The 15,262-nt window shown below is 41.4% G+C and overlaps 1 long non-coding RNA gene across 1 annotated transcript in view; it reads left to right on the top strand.

The window, feature by feature from the left end:
- Positions 1-15,262, top strand: part of LOC129518423 (uncharacterized) — a 37,419-nt gene that overhangs the window by 7,154 nt on the left and 15,003 nt on the right. The window contains exon 2 of the long non-coding RNA XR_008666192.1: positions 3,340-3,493. This is a non-coding gene — a long non-coding RNA (uncharacterized LOC129518423). The remainder of the gene's footprint in view (positions 1-3,339; positions 3,494-15,262) is intronic.

Here is a 15,262-nt window from a genome sequence, read left to right as displayed (position 1 = left end):
AAAGTATAAATAAAGAAGAAAAAAATATGTTTATCATTGCACCTCCCTGAAGTTGAGAATTTCAGTTCAAGGGACACACACATGGCATAGATGCCACTGAATTTAAAAAAAAAAAAAGACATATCCGATTTTAAACGAATTTGTATTCCTTTGGTAACGAAAAGGTTGAACATTTTCTCAACAGGCGTTTAGAGTCATGTGTTTATTTTATTTTTTTTTGAAAAAATTTTTTTTTAATTTTTATTTATTTATGATAGGCACACAGTGAGAGAGAGAGAGGCAGAGACACAGGCAGAGGGAGAAGCAGGCTCCATGCACCGGGAGCCCGACGTGGGATTCGATCCCGGGTCTCCAGGATCGCGCCCTGGGCCAAAGGCAGGCGCCAAACCGCTGCACCACCCAGGGATCCCCGAGTCATGTGTTTATTCTCCTATGTTTTCTTTGTTCTCTTCTGTGTAGGACTATTTTGAATGTAAGTGACAAAGACCCAATTCCGAGTGGCATTGGTGACAGAGAGCAGTGGCTCTAGTGAGGATAGAAGTGTAGCAGGTTTCTGGAGTGGCTGGAAACGGGTTTCAAGGCCCCTCGTTCTTACAGAGATGTCCGTCCATCATCTCTGCTTCCCTTTGGAAACTGGCTTTATCCTCTGCCCCTAGAGCTGCTGCTCCTGACAAGCAGTGGCCACAGCGGCCAGCATGTCCCAGGCTTCCGGCTACAGCTGTGCTGATGGGGAGGGATTCCATCACACCCAAGGGACCCAGTGTGGACCAATCAATGGTGGATGCCTTTGTTTCAGCCAAATAGTTGGAATGGAGAGAGGTGGGTTCCAGAAGAGGGGCACTTGTTCCAAGAGAAGGGAGAGGCACTGAGCATGCCCTTCACCATTTCATCTTTAAAATAGAATTTTTACTTAAACGAATACTCATCTTGGCTGCTGGGTTTTCAAATAATATATATAGAAAGGTCAGGTTCACCTCATGTGTCATCTGCAGATTCTGCCCATAGGTACCCATTACTGATTGGAGTATAATCTTCTCAGTCATTTCCTGTGCATTTACAGATAAGTATCTGCACAAACCCTCCAAAAATGCCTGGAGGTTTTAGGGGAGAAGTGATGGATTATGGATTAGTTTCCTAGGGCTGCTGTAACAAAGTACCAAAATCTAGGTGGCTTAAAACAACAGAAATTTATTGTCTCTGAGTTTTGGAGGCTGGAAGTCTTCACTCAAGGTATTAGCAGGGCCAGGATCCTCATGAAGGTTTTAGGAAAGGATCCTTCCTTGTCTCTGCCAGCTTCTGATATTTTCTGCCAAGAAAATAGCATTTGACATTCCTTGCCAAAGTCCCATCTCATGGCCACCTTCAACATACCTTATACGCAGGACATGATTTGACCCATAACAAGTTGAAGATATGATTTTTTAAAAAGATTTTATCTATTTGTTTGGGAGAAAGAGAGTGAGCAGGAGGGAGAAGGAGAGAACATCTGAAGCAGGCTCTGTCGCAGTGGGCGCAGTGGGGCTCCGACGTGGGGTTCCATCTCGCAACCTCAAGATCATGACCTGAGCTAAAACCAAGAGTCAGCTGCTTAACCAACTGAGCCACCCAGGTGCCCCTGAAGATACGATTTTTTTAAAACTCAATGGTATTTTCATGGATATATTGCTTTGCAAACCACTTCTATTGTGTTGATAATAACCTTGGACCGCTTTCAACATTAGTACATTCATTTCTCCTTCATGCTCTATAATTGCTGCCCAGATTTTGTAGTGTGGCTTTTCCAGAGTTTGTTTGACATACGGTCTTGTGAAGGGCAAGCATTTTGCCCTGGTGAACATCAAGGATTCCAATTGTGGGGTCAAAAGTCAATGTATTTAAATTTTTAATAGATGTTGCCAACTGACCTTCAAAATGTCCTTCCATAGTTGGGGCACAAGGGCACCTTGTCTACACATCTTTATAAAGATTTGATACCACTCAATGTTTCACTCCATTTTTGTCAATTTGAAACGATGCTTCATTATACTTTGAATTATTCTGATTAGTACTTAGATTGAGCATCTTTTCACGTCTTTATCAGTTTTGTATACTTCTTGTTCTATAAAGTGGCAATTTGTATCCACTCCTTTTATGTTTCTTCTATTGACTTTTTCTACAAATTTGTGAGAGTTGTTTAGATAATGAGCATCTTAACCTCTTTGTAGTCTTTTTTTGCACTGTTTTTCCTTTTTATCTTAAATTAAAAAAACATTTAAATTTAATATTGTGAAATCTACAGGTCTTTTCTCTGTGATTTCTTCTAGTGCTTTGATGCATAGTGCTTCCTTCCCCACATTAGTCTATGTGTATGGTGCCATTGTCAACACCTCGCATTTTCATCTATCTGGCCCTTTTGTGCTAAGTCCTAACTTTGGTGGTCTCAATTGACAAGATCAAGGGTTGGCAAACTTTTCTGGAAAAGGGCCAGATTGTAAATATTTTAGGTTTTAGGCCATATGGTTTCTGTGGCAACTACTTTGCTGTTGTTGCGGCTGGAAAGTAACCATAGACAATATCTAAATGAATGGATGAATGGACATGTCTATGTGCCAATAAAACAACTTTTCTATTTTTTATTTATTTATTTTTTTTACAAAAGCAGGTGGCAGGCTGTAATATGCCAACCCCTGTTTCAGACAATTGCCAAATCTCTTGTTCATTGAGGCAGGTCATTTTGGCACACCAGTGTCTTTTACTTAGAGATAAGCAATAAACACATAGTGTAGTGATTGCAAAATCAAATGTCCCACACCAATTAATGGCTAGCTGAAAAATAGTTTTTTGCCTACCAAGACTCAACAAATCATATAGTTATGCAACTATAATCACATAATTAAATTCCTTCTAGGCATTTGGGTCTGAGATTCCTTTACTTGTCAAAAGACAGTGATAGGGATTTTATAAATGCCTCAGGTTGACTGTGTGCAATTCTATTTTGCAAAGAAAAAAAAACACTGATACAGTTACTCTGCTGATACGGGAAAATTGGCAGCTTCAGAGAAATAGCATTAGCTGTCATGTGAAGGAAGTAAACATCTTTGTGACACAATTGGAAAAGCAACCATGGAACTGATGACATTTCACTACAAATGCATCTTCTCTTAAAAATTTTGATTTGCTCGTTGAATGATTACAAATGGACTAGAGAGCATCCAACAGGATCATTATGTCAGACCTTAGTCCATCCCAAATTATTCTTGGTGGAAGCCCTGAAAGGTCAATGGTGCTGAGGTTTGGGAACCTCCGGGGTTAAGGGTCACCTGGAGGATTGGATACATGGCAGATTACTGCTTTTTGCAGTTACAGGTTCTCTCCTGGCTAGAGGAGGAATGCGAGATGGTCTGTGGAATGACAGGGTAAACTCCTGGTCCCGTGTTCGTCTCCAGAATCAAACCGTCTGGGAGCACTGCCTGGGAATCTGCATTGAGACAAGAACCTTGGTGATCCTTCTAAGGTATCTGTACAGTTTAAGAACTTCTTATATAAGGTTTCACATCCCAAAATTAACTTGCAGTGAATCTAATCAACTGTAGGAGCTGTTCTCAACTTATCCATTTTATGTCCGGGGCAAAGAGTGTTGGGGATATTTATGTCCGATTGTAGGAAATGACTCCATGGAAAAAATGACTCTATGTTTTTAACTTAACTTTATCTTCCTGGCTTGGCTGTTTCAACCATATCACAATTCTGTCTGTAAAATGTTCTGATGGCTACTGAGACCAGGATTGTTACTAACATTAACTCTGATGGTCCCTTCTAGCTTCATTTTACTCCTAATTCCTTTTTGTAATATTAATCTGAAGTTATTTAACAAAAACAAAACAAAATAATCACACCAAAAATGAGTAACAATAAGCATTCTCTTGTTTGGTTTTTCAAAGATTTTATTTATTTATTTGAAACAGAGAGAGTATGCACAAGCAGGAGGAGGGGCAGATGGAGAGGGAGAAGCAGACTCCCTGCTGAGTAGGGAGGCCAATGTGGTGCTGGATCTCAGGACCCTGAGATCATGACCTGAGCTGAAGGCCGATGCTTAATGGGCTGAGCTGCCGAGGTGCCCCTAAGCACTCTCTTGAATTGGCATTTTTTAAAAAAGATTTTATTTATTCACGAGAGACACACAGAGAAAGGCAGAGACACAGGCAGAGGGAGAAGCAGGTTTCCCATGGGGAGCCTGATGTGGGACTTGATTCCAGGACCCTGGGATCACGAACTCAAGGTAGATGCTCAACCACTGAGCCACCCGGGTGCCCCAGCATTTTTTTTTTTTTTAAAGAGAAAATTCTGCACTCGTGTCTGTGGTAGCATAGGACTTAGGAAAAGGAGAAAATGAATTTGTTTTTTTCCCTCTTGTATGACTCTTTTGATCATATATATATGTATATATTTGTAGTTTTATGGACAGCCTGGCATTGCGATTGGTGACTCTGAGGGCCAGCTGGGCAGCTCTCTCTGCAAATGGCTTTGCAATTTTTGGAGGAGATGCTGTGAGCAATCTCTACATAGTGTGATCTGTTGCATGTCAGCAGCACTCCAAACTCCTCAACGTCGTGGACTAGAAACCAGACACCATTGGGGACCATGTGCTTTGTTTTTTTGTTGCTCCCATAACCAGTGTTGGGCATCAAGATCTGGCCCTTGACTCTCCTGTGCACCCTAATGTCCAGAAACCCAGTGCCTCTGGGTTTCTGCCAGCTGTACTTAATTTTGACATATAGTCTTACTGGTATCTGATGGCCTTTCTGGTCTTCTTTCTAACAATTTGTGGTTTCAGCAAAGGTATTAGGGCGCCATGCTGCTGAGGAACAGATGGAGGCCACCTCCGCAGGCGGCAAGGAAGAAGACAGTGGTCCCATTTTCTTAGTAGTATTGCTTCAAAGAGAAATGGTATTGCTTTTATGCTTAACCCCAGCTCTCATAAATTAAATCTGCCTGGCATTGTTAAAGTATTTAGAGACTCTATGTTAACACAACACACTTTCTTAAATATTCGTGTGCATCTGTCTTAGTTGGGCTCTCAGTATTTAAGGGCAGCTCATGTCTTACTTGTCTTTCTGGAGCCATGCCTCACAGCATCTGCCCCTTATATACATCCCCTAAAGGACTGACATTTGTGTGTTGGAAGGGACATCTTCATGAGAAATGCCAGCTGATCTTCATGTTAGTTACCTTTGGTTTAAAAGCCTATTTTTTCCACCCAAGATGAGATGAACACTTTGACTACTTTATTCTACATCTTGAAAAAAATCCAGGTGCTAGAGGCTGATTGTATATCTTTTCTACAACCTGAATTTCCACACGTACAGTAACACCCCCACATCACTTTGCCTACATCAAGTTTGGGTGTTTGAATGCCAGCTGATGAGTGCTGATTTTAAACTCTCCTGCTTAAAATTTATTTATTTATTTTTTCCCTGAGAGTGCTCACTTTCTGGTTCCCAGTAGTTGGATTTCTCTTTCTATTCTGGTGGGCCTAAAAGCCTCAGAAATGCTTTTGTTTGTGCTGTTGTTTAGAGAAGGGGAAGAAATGACTGGCTTTTATCTACAATCTATGTCCGATAAAGATTGCTTTGCCATAAAAGAAGCAAACAATAAAAAACCACAAGTGCAAGATGCTAAGTCTTAAAGTATTCCCACTGAACCAAACCAAACCAAAACAAGTTGGTGTAGAGAGTTGACAGGGAGTTCACCCAGCTACAGGTGTCTTTGTCAAGGGCAGAGGGAAGGTACTTGACTTTTCTAGGTGAATTTTCCAAGTGAGTTGATAAAATAATCTCAAATAGTCAGGTTTAAAATTCCCTATTTAACTATCTGTAAACTTTCTGGCTCATCTTTTGCACAATTACTATCAGCAATCCTCTTACAAACAATAAACAATAAATAATAAATAAATAAATAACTCCATTCTCTTGAGAAAGTCTTCAAATAAGTTGAAGTTTTTGTTTTCCTGGAGGTGTTTTTTTCTGTTTTACTTTTTTTGTTTGTTTGTTTGTTTATCAAGATATAATCTATATATGATAAAAATTCACTCTTTTGCAAATGTGGAGATGAGAAGTCTTCAGACTACATAAACTCATGGGTTCAGTTTGGCCCACTGCTTGTTTTGTTACCGGCACACAGCCTCTCCTATAAATGCTTTCTTGCTACAATGACAGACTTGAGTAGCTGCAACAGTTTTGATCTGCAAAGTCAAAAATATTGTCTATCTCGCCTTTTACATAAGGTCTGTAGACTTGGATATAGTTTTATAAATTTTACCAACTTACACAATCATGTTACTATCACCACAATCAAGACATAAAAAATTTCCATTGCCCTTAAAAATTGAGGAAGCTACAATTTGAGGTAAGAAACGGTTTTAGAGAAGTAAACTTTTTCTCTACATTTAAATTGACTTTAGGATTTGAACATCCTAAGTCATTAGGTATATACAAGATTTTGGACATTTGTGGTTGGTCTTTCCAGCAGAGATTGGCCACTTCTCTGCTCTACAGAACTCTGATTTCCTCTTGAGGAATTTCGGCCCCCACCATTTTTGTATCAGACGTGTGGGTGGGCTGGATCCCGGCCAAAGCCCCTTCTGTCCCCTACTGATTCCAAAGATGCCTCCATGGATTCACATATGCCAGAGCCAATGGGCTGCAAGGACTTCTGGGAGAGAAAAGCATCATTTGTCCTTGGGTGCTGCCAGAATAGAGTCTTCACTCATTGGATTCGAATGAGGAAGCATCTTGAGTGGCTGACACCCTTGGGGCCCCATGACAGATATGGAGACTTGGTGTAGAAGCGAAACTCAGGCTGCCTGGGCAGTACTGAGAAGTGGAGAGAAAAACCCAATCCTGGTCACGAGGACTCTGAACCCAGATTCAACCCTTGTCTCTCAGTAGCCAGATACTCCAGTAAATTTCCTTGACCATGCAAGTTGGCTGGAGAAGGAATTTCTATTATTTGTAACCAGATGAGCTGCAATTGATGCCCCATTCTGTAACTTTCAGGGAATTACAAACTTATAGAAACTCCCAATACAGACATTTATGCTATGGTTGAGGCTTTGATACTACTACTTAGCTCTCTGGAAACAGGAGCTGCCTTGTAATTTCTAAATCTGTTAATCAAATTCTCACTCCCTCCTTCCTTCACCTGATATTTGCTGCAGACCTGCAATGTGGCAGGAGAACCCACAGTGACCAAAATGTTCTGAGGAAGCATACGTTTGAGTGGGTTTACAGCCAAAAAACCCAAATGTGCACTAGTTAGATAGCCATAGGTACCATAAAGACAGATGGAAGGTGGAATGGCAAGGTTTCACGGAGATGGGCCAAAGAAGGTCTTCCTGAGAAGGCAACATTTGAACGGATCTGAATGAAGGGCTCTGTGGTTCAAGGGAGGGAGCAAGTTGTAGGCAGAGAGAACTTCTAGGGCACAGCCCTGGAAAGGACTGTGTTGGTTTGACCAGAAATAGGCAGATGTTGCTGGTGGGTGAATGGGTGGGATGGGAGAACCAGTTGAAGATAAGCGTAGAGTGACACAATTAGCCTTCATGACTAATGGCTCAATGTGGAATCACTAGCAGCAAAGCCAGCATTTGGAAATGAGTATTTAGGGAAAGAAAGGTCTCACCTGAAGGGCAACCGATGCCTTGTGGGTTAACTGCAGTTACTGTGGCAAGCACGAGGATCTCTTTTCAGGAAGACGGGGGAAATTTTGGCAGTCCTCAAGCAGGGTTTTGTAGATTAATTGGTTAGGACAGCCTGGAGTGGGCTTCCCAGGTGTGTAAGGATGCATGGCCTGTGGAGGTTGGGTTGACTGCAACACTTTCTGCTCCCGGCAGCAATGCAGGGGGTGACAGAAGGGATCCCAAGATCTTCCTACAGGGCCACCTTCCCCTGAACCACCTGCCGCCTAAGCAGTCACATCACTGCTTTCGCATCCAAATTGCCAGTTGTTTGCTTTGATATCTTCTTAACAAATGCTGGACAGAAAATGTGCAGAGTTCCAGGACCTGTTTCACTGTAAATGCAGCAAAATGCACTGATAGTCAAGTCCCCAGCTTTGTGGGAGCAAACACGTCCGTAAATGTAACTTGCAAGGCAATGCTAAACCCGATGAATGAGAGCTCTAAGGGAATGCCTGGTGATTACATCCAAGAGAGAATTCAGGTTTTAGATGCTCTAAGGATTTACACCAAAGTCATGTAACCTTTGCTATTCTTTGCTCGAAATATATTGAACAAAGACTCCTAATCCAAATGTTCCATTTTACATGTGTTTATTGAGTGCTTTCTCTGGCTGACGGTTCAAGAAAATGATACAGCCTTCATCCACAAAGAACTAGCATCTGGTTGGGAGAGGCAGATAAAATAAGCCAGTATTTTCTGAGTACTTGCTGGTCTGTAGAGATGTGAACAAGGCACCTATTAGCGGTCACTTCTGATTTCTCTCTGCCCCCAGCTCCTGGCAACCACTAAGATACTTTCTGTCTCCAGATTTGCCTATTCAGAATATTTCATAGAAATAGAATCATACAATATGTGGATTTTGTGTTTGCTGCCTTTCCCTTAGATTAGTGTTTCATCCCTGCAGCAACATGAATCCATACTTCATTCCTTTTTATGGCTGAATAACATGCCATTGGACGGATATGCAACATTTTATTTATGCATTTATCGGTTAATGGGCATTTGGTTCGTGTCCGCATTTTGGTGGACATATAAATGTGCTGGTTTGAACACTTGTGTATGAGTTTTTGTTTGGACGTATGTATGCTTCTGGTTTTCCTGCTGAGCTGCAAGGAGATTTAAAGTTGAGGGGGATGGGGCATTTGTTTACAGAGAAAGATCAGGAGGGTGGGGGGATGGGGTAACTGGGTGACTAAGGAGGGCACTTGATGGGATGAGCACTGGGTGTTAAACAATATATTTGCAAATTGAATTTAAATAAAATATTTAAGAAAAAGAGAGAGAGAGAAAGATCTGATCCAAGGCCCAGAGAGCTTGTTGAACAGACTAACACTGCCAGGTATGGGAGAGGGTCCTGTGTGGCCTGAAGCATTGGGCAGCTTCAGTCTCTCTTCCCCGGGGTCCAGAGAGTAATATTTAGGGGGTTGCCTGAACTACAAAGGGTCTGATGTGGAGAGGGAGAGGAAGACAGAGGGACATTGAGGAGATGGGGAAGAGGGAGGGGGCATCTGCATATCTAAGTTTTTGCTTTTAGTTCACTCCTTACAACTGAGAAGATAAATTTGACTGTTTCTGGAAAGTTCTTCAAGCCAAGAAGAAAGAAGTTTGTAGCTGTTACCAAGTGAAAAGTCATAGGTCACCGAACACACAGTGCCCCAAACAGATTTAGCTGGACTGGTTCTTGGATTTTGTGAATTCTCTGTTCATTATCTAGCACTTGTGGCTCTGTGGAAGCTTGATAAGAGTCTTTTTAAAGAAGGTACTTGCTGGATGTTCTGTTCTGCTTTCCCTCTGGGTGTCTGTAAATGTGTCACACTACCCCTCTCCGAACCGCACTGAACTTCCCCCATGAAACCATGGGAATGGGGAGATTATTTGCAAGTGTTTATTTAGAGCAGAGGTGAAAGTTCTAAGGAAATCCGTAATCTCCTTTCTCTCATTTCTGCAAATCAGAGATTACTTTTCCCCCTCTTTCTGCAGGGCTGATGAAACCAAGCAAAAAGAACATTTCGAGAGGCCAACCTCTTTCTATGTGGCAAGAGTTTGGCTGGAAGGAAAGGAGAAGTGAGGAATAAGCCGTGAAGGAAAGAGTTCCCCTTGATTAATCCGAATTGGCAGTGTTTGTCAGTGAGAATCCTTCCTACTATGCACTTGCAGGGAGGGTGTCCAGACACTCCTGCTGTAATTTACGACTAGTCTCTGGATTCCTACTTTTCTTGTCCTCTGTTCTCATAGTTTATGAGTGACAGAAGAAGCATACTAATTAGTCAACTGTCATTTGGAAACTCGGAAAAAAAATAGGATTTACCATGAATTTTCAAATTCTGGGTCTGGTACACTGTAATAGTTTTCATGCTTTTCATCACATTTTGGGGGAGTCTTTTCTTCCTTCCTTGATTGCTTTTGACGGCTTTGCCCAGGACAGAGATGGGACTGCAATGGAATGAAATAATTTCTCTTGTGTGGGATTGTGGGAGTGAGTTCCATTAAGAGAAGGTTACACCACAGACACTGTGTAGCAACAGCTGCGTGGATGGAAATTTCCAGTCTTTTTTGTTGCAATGTTTTCCATTTTTATATGTGCAGGGAAATGTGTGCTTAACTGAACTCAGCTGTTTGAACATTCACAGAAAAGTATGAGATAATACCTGTCTTTGCCACTTAAGCAATGTTGAATAATAACAGAAAAGATGTGTGTCGTTTACAAGAGTTCATGAAATACTTATTTTGTGACCAATACTGTGCCAAACACCAAGGGGGATTTAAAAAAGCAAAGTGTTTACATTCTGATTGATACGCTGAAATGTATGTGCCTGACATAATATGCAGGGTTTTTGTCTTGCCTTTTTTTTTTTTTTTTGATGATGAGGAAATGAAAGATTGCTGTAAGATATTTCATGGTTCATGGAAGTGGTGAGTTTTGAGTTGTACTTTGAGAATGGATAGAGCTTTTTATTTTTATTTTTTAAAAAATCTTATTTATTCATGACAGACACACAGAGAGAGGCAGAGACACAGGCAGAGGGAGAAGCAGGCTCCCTCCCCCTGGATAGACCTTTTTAAAAAAATTATTGAAGAATACATCCAGGGGCGCTTGGGTGGCTCCATCAGTTAAGCATCTGCCTTCTGCTAAGGTAATGATCTCAGGGTTCTGGGATCGAGCCCTGTGTTCATCTCTGTGCTCATCACGCAGTCTGCTTTTCCTTCTCCCTCTGCTGCTCCCCCTGCTTGTGCTCTCTCTCTCCCAGGTAAATAAAAATCTTTTTTGTTAATCTTAAAAAAAAAAAAAAGAATACATTCAGAAAAGGGTATGTATGTGTCTTCAGTGTACAGCTTGTTGACTTTTCATGACTGAGCACACCCCTCAAATCAACACTCGGATCAAGGAAAGAATGAACATTCTAGGCACTCTGGAGTTCCTTCTTTCATCCCCCATCACTTTTTAGTCACTACCACCTCTACCTTTCTGAATAGCTTGAACTAATTGGCTCATTTCTGTACTTTCTACACACTGAATGATGCATCCCTCTGACATGATAGAATGATACTCTTTTGTGTCTAGCTTCTTTAGCCCATCCTGATGCCTGAGGCATCGCTGGTGCTAAATGTGTTTTCAGATCATCCATTTTCATTGCTGCGTAGTATTCCCCTGTATAAATATGCCAAATTTACCCACTGTGTTGTTTTGGGGTTTCATGGGGTTTCCAGTTTCAGGGTACTTTGCATAATGTTGCTATGAATATTGAAATGGATGTCTTTGGGTGAAAATATGTACATGTTGTATATATATTTACATGGGACTGAGAGCGCTCAGTTTTAGTAGATTCCCCCATTAGACAGTTTTCCTGAATGGTTGTATCAGTGAATACTCCTGCCAGCAGAGGGTGAGTGGACACTCGCCCATTTGCTCGCCAGCCGGGCCGTGGACACTTTGATGGGTGTGCAGTCAAGGAGCCATGCAGAAGGCAGGAACAGAGTACCTGGCCACAGACACGGAACTGCCAGGAGGCCATGGTCAGACCTGTATTGGGGAGCAGTGAGAAATTAGGCCTCTACATAATGAGAAGAAGGCTGGGACAGGGGCTGGCTGCTACTTCCTCGACAGGTTGCAGACTTTGGACTTGCTCCCCCAAACAGAAAGCAATGATGAGAGATAGCCGATATGCTCCCTGAGCATCCCACTCAGGCAATCTCACTCTCTGAGGGCTTTGTTGGGTTCTAGTTAGATCGCCTTTGTGAATTAAAAATTATTTCTGTTCTAGGAAGCCCTTTGCTTTACCTTGCCATTTCACCCCAAAGGTACATGCTGTGGTTCCTGCTGTAGAATGGAGTGAGCCCTCTTTCCCTGTGGGTACAAGAACTTTGGTTGCAGAACTTGGGTGGGCTTTCTTCTTTACTCTTTTTTGTCTCACTTCTCACGCTGGGACCTGATCATAAGAAACTCCAGAAAATAGTGGAACAGTAGGGTTCCCTAGAAGTTTTTAAAAATAGCTTGAGTTTCTTGAGTTTTGAGTTTCTTGCTGTCTTTGGCAAAATGTAATGCTGCTCAGCCTGTCTCAACCTAAGCTCCTCCGGTAGCTTGAGAGTGCCCCTCTTTCAAGACTTTGCGGGAAATAGTTCTGGAGCAGGGTATGCCCGATACCATAGCTTCCAGACACATGTGGCTATTAATCTTAATTTAACTTACTAAATTTAAAGTTAATGTAATAAATAATAAATTAATAATAAAACAATAAATTTTAAAATAATAAAAATATAATAAATAATGAAATAACAAAATAAAACAATAATAAATAAAAATAATATAATAAAAATAAAATATAATAAAATAAGAAATTAATAATGAAAATGAAATTAAAAATCTATTTCTCAGTCATACTAGCTAGCCACATTTCCAGTGCTCAGTCACCACACATGGCTAGTAGGTCCTGTGTTAAATAGCACGTAACATTTCCCTCACTGCAGAAAGAACTAGTGCCCAGCAGTGGTTGAGATGATAAAATGCCAAGGAAAGGAGGGAGGATTGGATTAAAAATGTACATGCGATGTTGCATCCTGCCTTAGTGGTTACTATAAAAATGTCTAGTCTTTGATCAAGCTGCGTTGCTGTTAGCACCATTATTTATTCCTTGGATTTCTTATTTCAGTCATGTCTGATAGATGTTTCCTGCATTTTCTTCCTCTCACACATTATTATCATTGTTTTTTCCTGGCTGTGAAATAAAATCTGGGTGGTTAGGCATTTCCCACAAAATCAAAAGCCATCGCAACTTAGTACTACATGTTGATTTACTGTTCATGTGCGAACAAATAACTTGCCCATAAAAATGTTGTCTGTAAGCAATGCTTCCAGCCCCCCGTCTGCAGCTGGGGGTAGGATGAGGTCAGCAGCAAGCCTGGCCACTCCTGTCTGAGGGCCTGCTGCCCAAAACCTCCAGTCAGTCTGCAAAGGAAGTGAAAGAACTCATGGAGGATTGAACAAGACGCTTTTGATTAGGAAAATATTCTTATTTTTACATGCCCTGGGGATTTTTGGATGTTGTTGAAAAACAGTCATTTATCCTGTTCTGCAAAGTATTTCCTTTATCAGAATGAAACACACTTCTAATGGGGAGTTTGGATCAATAAAAAATTGTAACTCCAGCAAAATGCTCTTTTCCTTCTTAGATATAGAATGTATTCCCCTTTGGTTCAAGATAAAATAAGAATAAAGTTCCAGTGGCAGATTAGTTGTATCCTATGTGCTTTGGATATTTATTCATCCAAAAATATTTATTGGGATCCCTGGGTGGCGCAGCAGTTTAGCGCCTGCCTTTGGCCCAGGGCGTGATCCTGGAGACCCCGGATCGAATCCCACGTCGGGCTCCCGGTACATGGAGCCTGCTTCTCCCTCTGCCTATGTCTCTGCCTCTCTCTCTCTCTCTCTCTCTCTCTGTGTGTGTGTGTGTGACTATCATAAATAAATAAAAATTAAAAAAAAATAAAAACAAAAATATTTATTGAGTACTTACTCCTTTCTGAACACTAAATTTGGTCCTGCGGATGCACTGGTGACCAAAACTGGTCTATCTCCTGTTCTTGTGGCTCTTATTGTCTATAAGAGGAGACCAGTGTTTCAAGAACACAGGACCTACTATAAATAGGCACAGAAAAAGGAGACATAATTGGAAAGATTGAACAGACAGGGAAATGTAAGTTGGGGGAGCCAAAATATTTTCATTTTGCACGAGAAATCATAGAAAAAGTAGTGGTATGAAGTAAAAGGGCACAAGCTTTGGGGTTAAGACCCCTGGGTTTATTTCCTGGTATATTGGTTATCCATGGCTACAGAACAAAAAAACTCCCTGGTAGCTTAAAACAAGATCTTATTATCTTATAGTTTCTGGGGGTAGGAATTTGGGAGCAATTTAGCTGGGTGGTTCTGACTCAAGGTGTCTCATGAGATTGCAGTTAAGATTATAACCCTGGCTGAAGTCATCCAAAGCCTTAATTGAGGTTGGAAGGTCTGTTTCAAGGTGGCTCACTCACATGGCTTTTGGTAGAAGGCGGATGTTTTTTTTTCTTTATGTTGGCAGATAGCCTCTTCCTCACCGAGTGGACTTGTTTCATAGGCTGCTGGAGTATCATCACAACATGGCAGTTGCCTTCCCTCAGAGTGAGTGATCCAAGAGCGAGCAAGATGGACACCATATTGCCTTCTATGACTTTGTCTTGAAAATCCTATATGTTCATTTCACACTTACTGTTTATTGGAAGCAGGTCACACACTCAAGGGAAACTAGGCTCCACTATTTTTTTTTTTAAGATTTTATCTATTTATTCATGAGAGACACAGAATGAAAGAGAGGCAGAGACACAGGCAGAGGCAGAAGCAGGCTCCATGCAGGGAGCCTGATACAGGGCCCGATCCGGGGACTCCAGGATCACGCCCTGGGCCAAAGGCAGGTGCCCGCTGAGCCACCCAGGGATTCCCTAGGCTCCACCTTTTGAAAAGAGAAATATATTTTAAAAATTGTGGACATATTTCAATGCCATTGCACTCACCCTGGCTCTGTTCTTTTCTAGCTGTGGGATTGTGGGTAAGTTTCTATATTTCCTTGGGAGCTTTAGTTTTCTCATATGAGAAATGAGTTTAACGATACCCATGTCACAAGGGTGTTGAGAGGATAATTGAGACCCTAAGTGAAGAAAGCTTCGCAAATTCTAAGGAGTTATGTAGAGGTCAGTCAATTAGGAGGAGGGCAGAGAAATGTGGAAACCCAGTTACAAATTCCCATTGATTCACTTCAAGAAATTTGTTGATCTGTGAAAGGTTTCCAGGATGATTCAGGAATGATCTGGGCTGTGAAAGACTTTCCTTTTCCTTCTGTTAGAATTCTAGTTTGATAAGTGTTGGACCCTCTAGATATTCCTTTGCTTAAACTACTTTTTAACTCCTTACTTCCTCATTGTGGTAGATTCCTTGATGCCAATATCTTACTGCAATTTCTTTTCTTGGCTGTGTTCTGCAAGAGCAGATTCTGTCTTTGAATTTCAGTGACTTTT

This window comes from Nyctereutes procyonoides, unplaced genomic scaffold (assembly GCF_905146905.1).
Source record: "Nyctereutes procyonoides isolate TBG_1078 unplaced genomic scaffold, NYPRO_anot_genome, whole genome shotgun sequence".
Classification (NCBI taxonomy): domain Eukaryota; kingdom Metazoa; phylum Chordata; class Mammalia; order Carnivora; family Canidae; genus Nyctereutes; species Nyctereutes procyonoides.
This window is presented reverse-complemented; position numbering and strand designations above follow the sequence as displayed.